This window comes from Rhinatrema bivittatum, chromosome 2, assembly GCF_901001135.1.
Source record: "Rhinatrema bivittatum chromosome 2, aRhiBiv1.1, whole genome shotgun sequence".
NCBI lineage: Eukaryota > Metazoa > Chordata > Amphibia > Gymnophiona > Rhinatrematidae > Rhinatrema > Rhinatrema bivittatum.
This window is the reverse complement of record NC_042616.1, coordinates 156,203,962-156,220,645: the sequence shown is the minus strand read 5'-3', so window position 1 is coordinate 156,220,645 and position 16,684 is coordinate 156,203,962.

Sequence of the window (16,684 nt, the reverse complement as noted above, 5' to 3'; positions counted from 1 at the left end):
AAATTTATAGCACTTATGGACCAGACAACCCAAGCAATGCCTAACACTTTTGACTAGTATTTTATAAACTGTGTGATGGGAGCTGAACAGTAGGGGTGTGCATTCGTTTTGAACGCATATGTAAAACGCAACTTTTTTTTTTTTTAACTTAAAAAAGTGATGAGGCGCAACGATCGCGATTTCCAACTTATTCAACATAGCTATGTTGGGGTCAGGAGGCCCCCCCAAGCTGGCCAAAAGTTCCGGTTGGGTCCAACGAGGGGTCCGGGAGCGGAACCGCGGTGGACCACGTGACGTCCGCGTCACGTCGGAGTGACGCGGACGTCACGTGCTCCTCGCAAAGGAATACAGGAATGGCTTCCTGACTCCCCGCTGGACCACCAGGGAGTTTTGGTAAGTCTTGGGGGGGATTAAGGAGGGTGAGGGGTTTAAATTTTTATTTAGGGAACCGGTGCACGTATGGACATAGCCTCAACTTATGGAATTCTACATATGTCCATATTGACCGAAATTGACCCTCACCTTCGACTTATGGACTTATGAACATAAACGTTTTGTCTGCATATCCCTACTGAACAGTTTATAAAATACCATGTAGTTATTCTCTAAAAGTATGCACTGTACACAAATTGGCACTGGCTGCACTGGAGGAAGGCAACAAAGTGAAGTGCCATCGCCAGGCAGTCGGCACCATTTTGAGAGAACCAGGATCTGGGAGGGAGTGACTGGGCATCACTCCTATCTGTTTCAATACTCTATCTGGGAAGAGGGTAAGAGGGAGCCAGTGTAGGAGCTTCCTAACCCCAGTACTTCTGAAAGAGTCAGACTGCTTCAAGCAGGTCTCATGGCTAGGCCTAGGTGCCTGGCCTGATCTGGGCTAGGTCTAAGCACCAGGGCTTTGCTTTGATGCTGGGCTCTGTCATAGGGACTTGGCATCCAGGTCTGGCCCACTGAAGGCTCTAGGTTTTAGTGCCAGGTCCCACCGCAGGGGCTAGGCATTTGCACCAGGGCTGGACTGAGTTAAACCTCATTGTCAAGGCTAAGCCTTATCACAGTGCCAGGCCCATGGCTAGTTCTCAGTGCCAGGGCTAGACCTTGGTGCTGGTCCCACCACAGGGGCTTGGACTTAGTACTCAGCCCTACTACCAGAATTTAGCCTCAGAACCAGGCCACACCACAAGGGCCTGACCTCTGAACTGAGCCACACCCAGGGCTAGACCTCATACCAGGCCCAGTACAAGACTAGGCTCCAAAGTCCAGCTCGAGCAGATTTTTAGCCTGGGAAGGCCATCCAGGGCCACAAGAGGCCCTTTAATTTTCTTAGTAGTTTAGGTTATTTTTGTTTGGGGATGGTCATTTTGTTTAATTTTTTTTTTTTTTTTTTGCCTAGCAAACAAACTAAACTGAAAAAAACATTAAAGGAACCTTGCACACGAAGATTTCAGAACGGTCCTACAACTACTCATGAGCACATCATTCCAACCCTCATCTCTTTACACTGGCTCTCAATAAAATACTGTATAGAATATAAAATACTTACAATCCTGCATAAAATAATCCAAGGACATCAAAACAACTGGCTGAGCAAATTCATCGTAATCCATGCTCCTAAACGGAACCTATGTTCAACAAACAAAGGCCTCCTCAAAATTCCTCACACCAGAACCACACAACTGAACTCAACACGTGAGAGAGCTATATCCATCGCCAGCCCCACTATATGGAACACAATACCAATCGAAATAAGAAATCAACCAGATATCAAAACTTTCAAAAAAGACCTGAAAACCTGGCTCTTCACCAGAGCCTACTCAAACTCACTCAATCAACCAGACCACCAATCAACCACGCAACCCAACACCAAGAAAAACGCTCCATCCCTCTAACAATTAAATAACACCCACCAAGTGAACACTTAAGATAATGTGCAACTGATCTCACTTAATACCCCTAGCCTCCCTAGTCTATATGTAACAACAGTTTTTATTATATGTATATATTAACTTTAACGTATGTAGTAACTCTGCTGCTACATAAGATTGATAATATGTAATAATAATTTTATATGTATTTACCTAACCTTTAAACCCCAAACGTTATTTCAATATGACAGTTTGCTGCAATGATATTTGTAAACCCTACTATATACTACTGTAAACCGTTCTGATGGCGAAACCAAATGACCGTATACAAAACACATTAAATAAATAAAATAAATAAATAAATAGCTATAAAAATGAACAGAAGACGGTACATGGTGCGATGTGAAGGTTATGATGTGTTTTTGGTTGCTCCATAGGCCTCCTTTCCCTAGTTACCAATATTACCTAATGGACCTAATATTACCTAAAGTTCAGTTATATCCCCAATCAACCATGCCCGCAACCTCGGAGTAATAATTGACAAAGAACTTTCTTTTGAAAACCATATCACTTTAGCTAATTACCTGAAAAAAAGAACTTCAGAGCCAGCTCGAAGGACTCTGTTTCCTCATTGGGTGAGTTTGTTCTCACTGGATCCTGACGTCAGTGGGAGGGACTGGAGAGTGCCTTTAAGATCGGTACTGAGCAGTTTCACTACAGGACAGCTAATTTTAATTTCCTGAAAAAAAAAAAAAGAACTTCAGAGCCAGCTCGAAGGACTCTGTTTCCTCATTGGGTGAGTTTGTTCTCACTGAATTACCATCTGGATCCTGACGTCAGTGTGAGGGACTGGAGAGTGCCTTTGAGATTGGCACTGAGCGGCGTGCCACTGCCTGCCGGCTTAGCCTGGATTAGTTTGGATTAGTTTGAGTATTTAAGATTTTATTAATTTTCTTAAATTGTTATTTCCTTGGATAGCTGTCTCACCAAGAGGTGAATCAGGATTGGTAACATGGAAGGGTATCTCTGGAAATATTCTTTGTATAATTTAAATTCTTGTTGTAATTATGCCTCACAAATGTAAAGCTAAGGTGAGAGTATTCCCAGCAGAACAACCACCTCTGTCACAACAAAGACTTATTCCCGAGTATGCTATTTCAACATTGAATCAGGGCTTGGCAAATCCCATAGGTGGGAATGTGGGAGGAACACAAGTTTCACCAGGGGAAATATCACTATGCCCACCCTTACCTCACCAGCTATTTATAGCTTCTCCACAAACTCCCTTGAATGTTGCTGGAGTAGGGGGAAATATATTCGTCCCGTTACCCCAGCATGTTGGGAACATTGAGGGTAGTTTGGAGAAAGCTAGGTCTTCGACTCCAGATTTTAATTTAAACCTGGATGAAGGGAACAGCATCCTAGCGGGGATTGGAGAAAAATCAGCTGTAACATTAGATTCTCTTGCAGATCTAATGAAAAGATTGGCATACAACATTCAAGAACAATCAAAGCTACTACAACAAGTTTCTAATAAACTGGACTCTGTTACTCAAGATCATCAATGGATCCTTTCGGATCAGTGTATACAGATTATTTCTTTAGAAGGGGAAGTTAGAGGTTTAAAAGATCTAACCACTACTTTTACCCGTGAAAGATCCGCCACCTTGAGGAAAATAGAATACTTAGAAAATACAGTAAAACATTTGAATATTAGATTATTAAATTTCCCTAAATTAAGAGAGGAAAATTTATTGTTAACTTTTAAAAAATACTTGGAAAAAAATTTAAAAATGTCTTCTGAAAAAATACCAGTAATAAAGAAAATAATTCAATTACCATATAAGCAAAATGTTGTAAAGAATACTGAACCTAAGCAATTTATAGATTTCCAAAATTGAACCCAATATTTGGAAGAAACGCAGGATGAGATTTTAGATCGGATCACTTTATTAGTAACTTTTCAGACCCAACAGGAAATGAATCTGGTTATGCAGGCATATTTTAAAAACATAAGTATTGAATTTTTGGGTGGTAAGGTCAGGATCTATCCTGACCTAGCCAGACGTACTCAGATTAGATGCAAGGTTTTTCTTTCCTTAAAGCCTAGCGTCATAGCACTTGGAGCAACTATGGTTGTAAAATACCCATGTAAATGTGTAATAAAACAACAGGGAAATGTTTTTATTTTCTTTGAGGTAAATCAATTGCAAGATTTTTTGAATGCTAGGATGCAGATATCTACGGCGTCCGGAGGTGAGGGTGAGTGACTCGGGGAGCAAGAGTACATTGGCCAGTCGGGGAGCGAGGAAGCGGGGAATCCACCAGACGCTGTAAATTTGGATTACCGGCGCATAGGACGCACTCCTTATTTTTCACCTATTTTCAGGGGAAAAAAGTGCGTCCTATATGCCGGCAAATATACACCCTATAAGACGACACCCGGCATATAAGATGACCCCCGACTTTTGAGAAGATTTTCAGGGGTTAAAAACTCGTCTTATACGCCAGAAAATACGGTATAATTTCAATATAGTAAACCTCCCACACTAAAAAAGAACTAACTGTTAGCATTCAAATGGTAAAAATCTTAACTATGGTAAGGCAATGCTGCAAATATTACTCCAAGCCCTAAATACCAATACACCTATTAGGGAAATAAAGCAAGCCAGCCAGCTATAGATCCCTACTAAGGATGTGCGGAGTTAGTGCGCACTAATGGGGAGTTAGTGCGCACTAACCCTGTTAGTGTGCACTAAACTCGAAACTGAATTTTTCTCGAAATTTCGAGAAAAATTACTTTGGGTTTCAGGCTCCCCAAACCAGGACGAATGCACATCCCTAATCCCTACACAGAAACTGCACACTAGCAGAATACCTCACCTCAGTCACAGCTGCAGAACACAGACAGATCCTTACCAAATGCAGAATAAAGAGACCATAAATTATAAACAGAAACATGTAGACAAAAACTTAACTGGAAACCACAAAAAGCCAGACTGTATACAGTGCAAAAATGGAAAAACAGAAATACCATTCCTCAAAACAATAAAACATCAATCAAGCCTAACATCGCAACGGTTTCCTTAATATAGCCCAATAGACTAAATGTCCTACACAGCCATTATTCAGTCATCCGAGTTCATTCTCCAGTTTTTTCTGTCCTTTATTTCCTGGCTACTCTAGCCCCCAAGTTTATTATCCTTGTTTTTTGTACCTGCGCCTCGGCCTTCTTGTTATATGGTTTTGTTAAGTTATCCCCTAAGTTTGATGTAAACCGGCCTGATATGAAGCTTGTCATGAAGTTCGGTAAAGAAAAATGTTAAATAAATAAATAAATAAATCATAATAGAAAGACATACTTATAAAAATAATAAATATTTCAAAAGAGCTTATAAATAGAATAGCAGTCAATAATTAAAAACCCATAATTAAATACCCATATAAAAATTATAAAAAAAATTTCACAAACATCAAAAAAATATTTCAAAATAACAAACACATCAAATAACACCCAATAATTAAAACTAAAGATTTTTAAAAACCCGCTTTCCTGACCTGGGAATTTTTTATTTTCAGTCACTCTGAGATGATCTCACACATACTCTTTCACACTCATACATACAGATGCTCTCACATATGCTCTCACACAAGCTCTCACACACATACAGATGCACACACACAGATCTTCACATGTTCTTTCAAACACACACATGTTCTCACATGTGCTTTTACACACATTCACAGATGCTTTCAATCTCATATATGTTCTTACACACAAAAGGCTACTCTCACACATGCTGTTTCCCTCGTACATGCTCTCGCACATGCTTTTCCCAACACACACACCCAAACATGCTCTCTCACCCACAAATACTCACTTTCATACACATGCTTTCTCTCACACACACCAAAGCAGTTGCTCTCTCATACATATACACACATATACTCTCTTTCCCTTTAGGCAGAATGAGCTCAGAAGGCAGCCGATGGCCTCATTTTCTTCTGTTGCTGTCAATCACTGGGCATCCTCTTTACTTCTGCTGTCAGTGGATTGGGCTGCGACAGCGGCCCACTGGGCCTTCTTCCTTTTTTTGGCCACTAGCAGGTTGGACTCCACCAATGGTCCACTGGGCCTTTTTTTCTTTTTTGGCCATTGGCAGGTTGGGATCTACCGAAGGCCTATCGGGCCTTCTTCCTTTTTTTTTGGCAGCTAGCAAGTTGGGTTCCACTGGCAGCCCTCTGGACCTCCTTTCTTCTTCTACCACCGGACCTCCTTTCTTCTTTTGCCGATGGGTCACAAACTTCCTCTTCTTACCCACAGGGGAGAGGGGGTGGGAACCCTGCAGGCGTGTAGGTAATTCTGTGAGTGGTGCAAGGTGAGGTGGCCATTGGTGGATAATTTTGGGGTCACTTTTTGCAGCTCCAAAATTTTGCCACCTGTAGTCGCTGCCTCACCCTGCCTCATTATAGAACCACCCCGGATTGCAGAAGTAAAACTTTGGGAATACTTGGAAAATTTTCTTTCCAAATCACTGGCTCTGTCAAGCAAACATGGTTCCTTGAGGCTTGAGAGCGCACATAGACTTGGACTGCATGTCCTGCTTCCAATTAACCTCATGTAGTGATAGCTAAACTGCTTAACTGTGCTCATAAGGTTGAGATTCTTAAGGCATTTACAGAAATGACATGAGGGTCAAAAAACATAAATTTTTAAGATTATTCAATGGCAGTTTCAGAAAAAGGAGGGCATTTGGCACTGTTGGATGCAATTGGTGAAGAAGAAACTCCAAATCATGTTACAATACCCTGAAAAACTCTAAGAGGCCGATAATCTAAGCACGTTTAGTGCTAGATAGCCAGATAAGTAAGATTTATCCAGCTATCTAGTGGCTAGATAGCTGGATAAGTCACTTATCCAGTTATCTGCATAGCCAGATAAGTTGTGAGCAGGCAGTGGACAAATTGGGGTGGCGCTACTTAGCTAGATAAGTTATCTGGCTAAGCGTTAGGTGGATAACTTATCCAGATGTTAGACCTGCTCAATAACAGGTCTCAACTTAGATGGATAAGACTTACCATCCCCTAAGTAGTGCTTACTATGCAGATATTCGGCAACATAGCTGTGCTGCTGAATATCCCATCTAAGTTAGCCAGCTATGTCTATCTGGCTAACTTACGGACCGATACAGTAAAGTCCGCGGGAGAGCTCTCCTGTGCGCGCGATTCTATATTTAAATAAGGCCCGGCAGTAAAAACAGGCAAAAGGAGGTGCTAGGGACACTAGCGCGTCCCTAGCGCCTCCTTTTGGACCGGAGCGGCAGCTGTCAGCAGGTTTGACAGCCGACGCTCAATTTTGCCAGCGTCGGTTTTCAAACCCGCTGACAGCCATGGGCTCGGAAACCGGATGCCGGCAAAATTGAGCATCCAGTTTTTGACCCGACAGCCGTGGGCCAACTTCAAATTTATTTTTTTTACTTTTTTTACCCTTCGGGACCTCCAACTTAATATCACCATGATATTAAGTCGGAGGGTGCACAGAAAAGCAGTTATTACTGCTTTTCTGTGCACTTTCCCGGTGCCCGAAGAAATTAGCGTCTACCTTTGTACTGTATCGGCCCATTAGAAATCCAGCTAAATTTTGAATATCTCCCTCTAAGTAGTTCATCAAGGGAAATCGTTCACGTTTGATACATGTTAAGCTTCCACATACTTTTTGCAAACCTTGGATACATTGTGAAGGGTTGATGGCAGATCAGTCATAACAAATTTTGAGAAAGTGAACAGTTGTACATTCTTTCTTGCGCAGTCGATGCTGGCTCAAAATTTATTGAAGGGAAATATGTTAAAGGTTGGTTGCTTGGTAAGTTTGAAATAAGTAAAACCAAAGGGCCGGATATTCAGAATTATGCGATTGCATAGATTTGTGCACGCAACCCGGCGCACACAAATCTAAGCCTGATTTTATAACATGCAAGGGGGTGCACCTTGCACGCGCCGAGCCCTAGGGGAGCCCCAATGGCTTTCTCCGTTCCCTCCGAGGCCGCTCCAAAATCGGAGCGGCCTCGGAGGGAATTTTCCTTTCGCTCCCCCCACCTTCCCCTATCTAACCCGCACCCCAGCCCTACCTAAATCCCGCCCACCTTTGTTCTCTTCTTTATGCCTAAGGCAGGCGTAACTTGCGCGTGCCAGCCAGCATGGCCGCCGTGCCGGAGGCCTCGGTCCCGCCCCTGGACCGGCACCCTGCCCCCTTCCCGCCCCTTATGTCCCGGGGCTTGTGCGTGTCACCGATCCTATGCAAAATGGGCTCGGCACGCGCAGGAGGGGTTTTAAAGGGTTATGCGCATAACCCTTTTAAAATCCGCCCCAAAGTGTAAGCTAAAATATCAAAATGTAAGCTCTCTGGGGTGGATACCAAAAGGGAAATAGTGCACACTTTCTAATGCATGGTGTCAAAAGTGCATACAACACTTCCACTACAAATCCTACAGAATACAGCAGCCAGGCAGGATACTCACAAACACAAAGAAACAGGATCATATTACTCCAGTACTTATATCTATCTCTTCATTGGTTACTGATAAAATACAGAGTAGACTTCAAATTCTAACTACAGTGCACAAAGTTCTTTATGGAGAAAATACAGACTGGTTTAACACAGCTATAAAACTACATACACCCCAGCAAAATCTCAGGTCTTCAAATCAAGGACTTCTACCCATCCATTCATTAAAATCAGCTAGATTAACACAGGTAAGAGAGAAAGCAATATCTTTTGCAAGTGCTACCTTATGGAATTCCCTACCACTAGAAACAAGAACACAACAAAAAAATATTCAAAAAAGAAATAAAAACTTGGCTCTTCAGGCAGGCCTTTGATGATACACAGCTTCCTACTTTAGTTATGTGTACAATTCTAGGATCTTAAGTACACGTATGATACTTTCTCAAATCATTTACTGTTCTGTCAATAGATATATGCTCAAATACTAGCAGTGTAAGTTTTATTGTTATTTTAGACACTTCTATGTCTTTAGGAAGTATGATGTTGTAGTATATACAATTTTAGGAAGTTTAATGTATTTAGATTTTTTAGCAACATAATATGTTTTAGTATATACTTTTAGGAAGTGCAAGGTATTTACATTTTATTGTCAATGTGTATTGAATGCTTTTGATATAATTTTAATTAATATAATTATTTTAGAGATGAGATGTTAAGTGTTAGGAACAAACATTGTATTAGCTACTTATGTTTTATTGTAAACCTTTATGATGGTACCTCTCTCCGAATGACGGTATACAAAACTTGTAAAATAAATAAATAAATAAATAAATAAATCAATCATTGCTGATATAATTTTATGCTGACCAATTGTCCTAATTTATTATAGGCTCTTAGAGAATAGAGCTTCATTTTTCTGTGGAAAGCTTAGCTGCCGTGGTGACCTCTTAGCTCTACAGTTATGTTATACAGTACCTGCTTGGCATCAGTTGAAGCTTGTTTAAATAATTGTGTTTCTTCCCAGCATTTTTTGACTCTTATTTTTTTGAGAAACATGCTAATTTGTTGTGGAACTGTTTTCCTTTTTCAGTTGAACTGAGGAAATAATGAGTCTTTATAGCAGACTTTTTTTTTATGCTTGGACTGATTAATATGTATGATGGTTCATTTTTCTTTCTTTTCTCTCTTTCTTTGATAGGTTAACCTTTATTTCTTGTCTTTTAAATATCTTGTGAATTGGGTCTTGACAAGTTTCTTGGACCTAGATTTTTTACAATATTTGCATATTAATATTTGTATTTTATTATAGAACGATAAATTTAAGTTTATTGTGATAATTACGAGAGTTCTTTGCTCTGATTTCATATGGAAGCGAGCCCCAATAGTGCATGGTTAGGTGATGCTGTTGCTGTTATGGCAGATCTTTGGATAGTATAATTTTAAACTACTAGGGAAAAAGCCCTGGTGTATTTTCTTAAATTCACTCCCAATATCTCTTCACCTCAGCTAATTTGGTGTAAGACTACCTAATAAACTTCTCCTTCTTTATCTCAATGCCCCACCCTACACCAAATACAACAAAATTAACCACACTATTAGGCAAAAAAAAATAAGTTCACCCAGATTTATTAATAAAGCTTCCTAACAATAAACAAAATATATTTCATAATAGCAGACAATATATATTATCAATATCTTTATAACATTTTCAGCAACCCCAGTCTGACTTAAAACCTTGTTGCTGGCCAGAAACAATTCACTGTACAATATTCTCGGTGATTCCCAGTTTAAAATGAAACCTATCTTTGAAACCAATTAGGTAATTTTTGGAATTCTGTTACTCTAAACATGTGACAGTCTTTTAAATGTGTGATCAGCTCTGTTTTAAAATAGGAAAACAATGTTTACAAATCCCACCCTTCCTGGAAATGTGGCACCTACAAGCTAGATATTGTGAATTGCCAGTGGCTGTCTATATCTTTCCAGATGTCCTGAAGTTCTCTCTCTCTCTCTCTCTCTCTCTCTCTCTTTCTCTCTCTCTCTCTCTCTCTCTGTGTCTGATGATGATGATAATGATGATGCTACAGTATTGTATGTAAGTTGCTGTTAGACATATCACCAGTGCTGTGAATCACACTTACTTGTTACTGCAGTTATGTACAGATGGTTGTGTGTAAGTGAATTGGTTAGTAAGTAAGATGTTCTTTCAAGAATGGGTAAGTGTACTCTCAGCAACTTTCTCCTGGTTGTTTATATTTTTCTAAGTCAATCAGCAGAAATCTTGCTATGACATCATACCAGCATTATTCATGTAAGAAACTGAAAACTTTTCCCAATTCAGCATAGGTTTCTTGCCATCTGATAGCTGGTATTTCCGATGTCCAGGATTTGATACAGTTCACTTACAAAAGCCATATATTGAGCACTTTATAAGACCAACAGGCTTTTTATAGGTTTTGCAGTTTCAAATGTCCATCTTTGATGAGTTGATGACCACTGACATATACTTCTGACAGTTTCACAGCCTTTGGCTAATTAATAGTTCAGCTTGTGATTGCTATCTAACTCACCATCTGCCTTAAGAAAACTGGTTTTTCCCTTCTTCCTTATCTCACAGAATAGAAAAGTAGCAAGAAACGTAAGATAATAAACAATAAAGGTAAAAGGTCAGCTGGACAGAGGGAACAAGGAGATCTGCTAAAAGTCAGCAGAAATCAAAGGAAGAATTGTGAGAAAACAAGATTACATGATCTATCTTATAAAAAATTATTAAATATTAATGTCTATACAAAAAAGTAATAAATACAAATTAGGCCAAAAGTAATATATGCTGGCTTTTAACTTACATAGTTATGGGTTGTGTATGAGTTTATAGGCTTTTGAGGAAATTCATTTTCTGGGGGAGTGAATGGGCTCCACTTCAGTGGAAATTGTTACTCTTTATCGTTATATCTAATTTTTGTGTTTTCTCATTTTTAGGAAACGGTTTGGAGGCCTAGGCTGAGAGGCCACGATGGTTATTTTGCATTATACCTTGTTGTATTCAACTAAATCAATTATTTATATTTGTAACCATACCTCGGCAGGTATGTCACACACGGATAGGGCCATAAATTTATATATAGTTCTTTGGGGCAGGGGCACCTGACCAGCACTTCTTGCAGACTCCTTTCCCAGGGTGTGGATCCTTTATATGCAGGAAAACAGTTATCATTCAGGGCCCAAGTGCTAGGGGTGACTTTTTTTCTTTGTGTTTTCCCTGGGAGAGGGGTCTCACTCCCTCTGTTTCTCAGTCTGAGTCCCATGGGAGAGGGTTAAGTGTACTCACTATGTGCTCAAATAACCACTCTGGAACCACTTGGTTAGTGTCCAAAATTAAAGTCTTTACTGTTCAAATGCTGATGATAAATGGCACAATACAAACTGCAGCATCACAGAATTCTCTTGTTTTCTTCTCTTGCAGTCTCTTTCCCTCTATCTGTGCAGTACTCACATACCAGGGCCAGGGAAACATCCACCCTCCAGGGCTTAGTTAAGTGAAGTTCCCAAGTGGGCAGGGTCTCCTTAAGCTAGTCAAAAAAACCTTCTAATCTGGCAAAAATAGTAAACAGTCTATGGCACAGAGAGTAAATCTTCTCTCTCTCTCTCTCTCCCCAAGGGGTGAAAACACCAGAAGGACGTCCTCAGTGATTTACAGTTTCTCTTAATCACAGTTAGCAGATCTTCTGGATCTCTTTGGTTCTTACCCAGTCTCTTTATCTCTTCTGTCTGGATCCCTGATGAGATCTCCTTGCTTCAAACAGGAAGGAAGGGCAGCTAAAAGTCTTCTTGAATTTATCACCGGAGTTCCTCTTTGAATCAGGTCGCTGACGCCTCTGTCCTGATAGAAGAAGGTATGGAGGGCAGGTCTTTCCTAACCTGCACAGCCCCAGACACAAAGTTCCCTGTGCCCTGAGCCCAGGTAGTATAAAGGCTTTCACAAGGCTCCTACCACTTAAAATCTTAAACCCTAAAAATATACCCAGAGGGAAAATCCTAACCAGCCAGGGAATGGAGTAGGTAAGGAAAATCCTCACGACACTGGTCAGTGTATCCCCAGGTAGGGTTTGTCTGTCTCCTCTGACTGGGCCTGAAAAAAAACCCAACAACTTAAGCAAAACTCCTCTCTACCTCCTACCTCTCAGCAAACCATAAGGGACTGCCTCCCAAGCTCTCTGTAGAGAGCTACGATATAGACTCTCAGGGGGACAGCCATTCCTTACCCCTCAAAGGGAGGGGCTGCATTTAAATGGTAAACGTGCCCATATACTAATCTGCACTCTTACTAACTGAACTAAGGGTTCACCCAGGCCTTAATGGTCACAGACATAGGGGTCTTTTACACATTTATATGTGCACTGAAGTGAAATGTGCCACATGGAATGTTTCAGAATTGGCTCTGTAGTCAAAATTCACCAGTATTTTAAGTAGGCATAGGGTCAATATAGCAATGCTCCAGGAGACCAAGCTGAGTAATGAGCAACATTTACAGTTGAGATGCCAGTGGATAGGCAATATATTTTTTGATTCTTCCAGATTGAGCAGAGCTGGGCTGGCTATTTTGAAAGAGAAATAGATACCTTTTATAGAAATTAAGAACATAAAAGACCCTGACCCATGCTATTCAGCTATAGAAGGCATTTTTATGGTTCTCCTCTGATACTATGCAACCATTATGCTCCAAATAATTATTCACATGTTTTTTTTCAATCAAGCTCTAAGTCGTTACAGTCTTATCATATCTGCTGGTTGCTGGTGATTTTAATTGTGTTTATTAGGGATGTGAATCGTTTTTGAACGATTAAAATTATCGTCAGATAATTTTAAAATCATCCTAAATCATTAGAGTGCACGATACAATACAAATGCCCCCGATTTATCGTCAGGGGCATTTGTATTGTATCGTTAAATAGGGCACGGGAATTATTTGGGGGAGGGTGGGAAAACCGGCACACCAAAACAACCCCTAAACCCACCCCGACCCTTTAAAACCAATTCCTTACCCTCCCCCACCCTCCCGAACCCCTCCAAAATGTTAAGTTACCTGGTGGTCCAGTGGGGGGGGGGGGGGTCCCGGCGCGATCTCCCGTTCTCGGGCCATCGGCGCCATTTTGGCTGCCACTAATTAAAATGGTGCCGATGGCCCGATAAAAAAAAAAACCCACCCGACCCTTTAAATCGACCCCCCTTAGCCTCCCCCACCCTCCCGACCCTTTTTTTTTTAGGGAGGCCTGCGCCTCTAAAAAAAAAAAACCCCCACCCGACCCTTTAAATCGACCCCCCCTGACCCCCCCAAAACCTTTTAAAATTACCTGGTGGTCCAGGGGGGCCTCGGGGAGAGATCCAGGGGGACCTCGGGGAGAGGAGAGATCCAGGGGGGCCTTGGGGAGAGATTTCCCGTTCCCAGGCATCAGCTGTTCTAAAAACAAAAATGGCGCCAATGCCCCTTTGCCCTTACCATGTGACAGGGTATCCGTGCCATTGGCCGGCCCCTGTCACATGATAGGAGCACTGGATGGCCTGATGAGTAAAGATGGCCGGCGCCATCTTTAAAGATGGCGCCGGCCATCCAGTGCTCCTACCATGTGACAGAGGCCGGCCAATGGCACGGATACCCTGTCACATGGTAAGGGCAAAGGGGCATTGGTGCCATTTTTTTTTTTAGAACAGCTGATGCCTGGGAATGGGAAATCTCTCCCCGAGGCCCCCCTGGATCTCTCCTCTCCCCGAGGCCCCCCTGGATCTCTCCCCGAGGCCCCCCTGGACCACCAGGTAATTTTAAAAGGTTTTGGGGGGGTCAGGAGGGGGGGTCGATTTAAAGGGTAGAGTGGGTTGTTTTTTTTTAGTGGCACGAGCCTCCCTAAAAAACAAATTAGCGATGTGAATTGGAATCGGATACGATTCCAATTCACATATCTTAACGATCAGATTTCCCCCCCCCCCCCCCCCCCCACCCAGCCGAATCTGATCGTTAAGACGATCTGGCATACGATTCACATCTCTAGTGTTTATGTCTCTATGGATAGAAGGCCACTCACTGGTGAATCTAAGTGTAGAAGTCTTAAGGGTATTTATTATCTTTGTAACTCTCTTGACTTGACTGACATCAGGCACACCTTACATCCTTTAAAAAAAAAAAGAGAGAGACTCTACTCATGTCTCCAGAGAACATGGAAGTCAATCAAGACTGGATTACTTGTTGCTTTCCCAAAATCTTTTTGCTAAAGTTTCAGCATGAAATTGGTCCCATTACAATTTCAGACCACTCTTTGGTGTGGTTGAACCTGGAGGAAATTCATGAGAATGTATGGGCTTTTGTTTCTTTCCTACTTATCATTATAGAGATCGTGTCTTTAAAGCGTATCTGTTACATAGATGGCAGAACTTTGTGTATAATAATGCATGACATCAGCACAATGCTTCTTTATTTTGGGAACCTGCTAAAGTAGTTCTTCGTTGTTACATTATTGTCTATGTTGTGGATAAATGGAAACATATAGATTAAGCAATTTTGTGCCTGGAAAAACAATTCCAGGTTAGTAAAAAGAGATTTTCTTTGAATCTTTCTCCTGCCAACAAATCTCAATTTTTTGCTACAGAGGTATTTCTTAACTCTTTAATACATGAATGTGCATCTAAATGTCTGTTATATTATAAATTTAGATTCTTTCAATTTGGCAATAAAGTGGGTTGAATGTTAGCCAGAATAACTAAACTAAATCCTGTATGGATTCCAAGTTCCAGATACATTTCTTCCATGCGGAATAATTCTGGTAGCATATTTAATTCTAATCTAATCCTTTGTTGGATAGTTTGCTGTTCCCCATAAGGCAATAAAAATATTTGTTAATTGGGGCTGCTCTCACTATCCTTCCACTTCTTTCTGCATTCCCAGAGAGTGAACTCTTTCTGTGGGGGGGAAAGGAAATCCTTTGTGACCCAGGTGATGGAGTGTTGCTTCCAAGGTGTGTGTACCTCTCTGGTGATGTATTATCTTCAGGGACAAACAGGCCGGACTCAGACTGGGTGTTCAAATAAAGTTTACTGATTATTTCCAAAAGGTCAATCACTATCCCAAAAATATTTTACAAATGAAACTCTGCAGTTGAACTATTTACATAGACTCTCTGCTGGGGTGCTTGTGTCCATCTCTCCAGCTCCTTGGAGGGAGCTTGCCACTGTCTCCTCATCTGTGCATACAGCCCAGTAGATTGGGGAATCCTAGGCAGGAGCCCCATGCTATGAAATGATCCTGTCTGAGTCTAGAGTTCAGTCTGAAGCCCACAGCCTGTGTCCTGATCCCTTTGGGATGGAGATCTGGTTGGAAATCTCCCAAGATTGGATGTTACAACTTCAGTTGACCTCTTTGGGAGAGAAGCCTGATGTTCCAGTTCTGCTTACAGCCCTTTATCTCCTTCCACAAATGTGTAGAGGGGTGGGAAAAACTTTCATACTAACAAAAAGGGGAAAAAATCCAAATGTCTCTATCCAAAACATCTCATGCTGGAGTAGAAGAGTTGCTCACATGTCTCTAACCCCTGCTCTCAGGATGTGTGTGTGTGTGGGGGGGGGGGGGGGGGGGGGGAGGGGTGTGCCCTTCTCCAAAGCACAGGGTGTTCCCCAGAATAAAAAAAACAAATTCGAAGCTGAACAAAATCTACAAAATTCTCTCTTTCTTAACAAGGGGAGGCAGATCCTCTCAAACAGGGAGTGTACTGATGAGGAATCTCCTCTAAATGCAAGAAAAATGCCAAGCTGGGCTAGTGGGCCCAACTCAGCAGGAAGAAAATTAAAATATCTCCTCACTCCTCAAAACCTAACTCAAAATGACCACACACTCTCTACCTCTAACTCCATCTTATTGCCCTGGGATAACCAATCAGAGTCAGTTCAGTGGAAGACTGAAAGAGAATGGAAAATTCCAATGCTGTTACTAGTCCTGATGGTATGAGCCCTAGGGCTGTCTTGTGGTGAACCGAAGGGTTGGCCACACTAACAAGGATAAAACTGCTCTATTTCGTGCATATAATATGAACTTGTACAAGAAGGATCCTTGTAATGTTGAAGTAATGAGAGGTTAATCACACTTCATTAGATCTCTCTAAAGTATCTGAAAACCAGCTTCATGTTTTAAAAGCATCAATTATATTAGAAGTGATTCAGAAGGTAGCTTCTCAGAATGAACTTTTCAAAGCCTTCTGGCCTGATGGTTTTTCTGGTGAATTTTATAAACTATTACTTAATCAGATTACTGTTCCTTTAGGCTGCCTATTTGAAG